Genomic DNA, 1,359 nt, shown 5'->3' on the forward strand with positions numbered 1-1,359 from the left:
TAAATATATTACTTACACGTGCGTTTTGTTTTGCAAGCGGCGCGAAAAAAATTAAAAAGGGAATGCAACACGAGGACTTCCCAGGAGGTCACCCATCCTAGTACTACTCTCGCCCAAGCACGCTTAACTTCGGAGTTCTGATGGGATCCGGTGCTTTAGTGCTGGTATGATCGCATCCGACATGTTACCCCGGTCTTCGTCCCTTATCCTTGCCCCTCCCAGCTCCACTACAAAGACGATTGTACGTTGCTTTGGCCGCTCCCTCTCAACTACGGAGACGAGTTTAACGCGGTTTCCACCCCTCCCTCTCAACCGCACCAGTGCACGCTTGCCGCGCCACAACGCCGACGCTGGACCCGTGAATCGTGAGCACCCAGCTATGACTTACCGCACTCGTGCAAAATAATAAAACACGGTAAAATATTACTTACACGTGCGTTTTGTTTTGCAAGCGGCGCGAAAAAAATTAAAAAGGGAATGCAACACGAGGACTTCCCAGGAGGTCACCCATCCTAGTACTACTCTCGCCCAAGCACGCTTAACTTCACCCATCCTAGTACTACTCTCGCCCAAGCACGCTTAACTTCGGAGTTCTGATGGGATCCGGTGCTTTAGTGCTGGTATGATCGCATCCGACATGTTACCCCGGTCTTCGTCCCTTATCCTTGCCCCTCCCAGCTCCACTACAAAGACGATTGTACATTGCTTTGGCCGCTCCCTCTCAACTACGGAGACGAGTTTAACGCGGTTTCCACCCCTCCCTCTCAACCGCACCAGTGCACGCTTGCCGCGCCACAACGCCGACGCTGGACCCGTGAATCGTGAGCACGCAGCTATGACTTACCGCACTCGTGCAAAATAATAAAACACGATAAATATATTACTTACACGTGCGTTTTGTTTTGCAAGCGGCGCGAAAAAAATTAAAAAGGGAATGCAACACGAGGACTTCCCAGGAGGTCACCCATCCTAGTACTACTCTCGCCCAAGCACGCTTAACTTCGGAGTTCTGATGGGATCCGGTGCTTTAGTGCTGGTATGATCGCATCCGACATGTTACCCCGGTCTTCGTCCCTTATCCTTGCCCCTCCCAGCTCCACTACAAAGACGATTGTACATTGCTTTGGCCGCTCCCTCTCAACTACGGAGATGAGTTTAACGCGGTTTCCACCCCTCCCTCTCAACCGCACCAGTGCACGCTTGCCGCGCCACAACGCCGACGCTGGACCCGTGAATCGTGAGCACCCAGCTATGACTTACCGCACTCGTGCAAAATAATAAAACACGGTAAATATATTACTTACACGTGCGTTTTGTTTTGCAAGCGGCGCGAAAAAAATTAAAAAGGGAATGCAACAC

The 1,359-nt window shown here is 51.2% G+C and overlaps 2 non-coding genes and 1 pseudogene across 2 annotated transcripts; all 3 read right to left on the reverse strand.

Annotated features, from left to right (window-relative positions):
• Nucleotides 1–59: 59 nt before the first annotated feature.
• Nucleotides 60–178, reverse strand: LOC119343906. Its single transcript, XR_005166329.1, has one exon. It is a non-coding gene; the product is annotated as a 5S ribosomal RNA (ribosomal RNA).
• Nucleotides 179–474: 296 nt separating this feature from the next.
• LOC119343908 lies at nt 475–634 on the reverse strand (annotated as a pseudogene).
• A 297-nt stretch (nt 635–931) lies between these two features.
• Nucleotides 932–1,050, reverse strand: LOC119343907. The gene has a single exon (XR_005166330.1). It is a non-coding gene; the product is annotated as a 5S ribosomal RNA (ribosomal RNA).
• Nucleotides 1,051–1,359: the final 309 nt, after the last annotated feature.

The sequence above is a fragment of the Triticum dicoccoides genome, unplaced genomic scaffold (assembly GCF_002162155.2).
Source record: "Triticum dicoccoides isolate Atlit2015 ecotype Zavitan unplaced genomic scaffold, WEW_v2.0 scaffold145697, whole genome shotgun sequence".
Lineage (NCBI taxonomy): Eukaryota > Viridiplantae > Streptophyta > Magnoliopsida > Poales > Poaceae > Triticum > Triticum dicoccoides.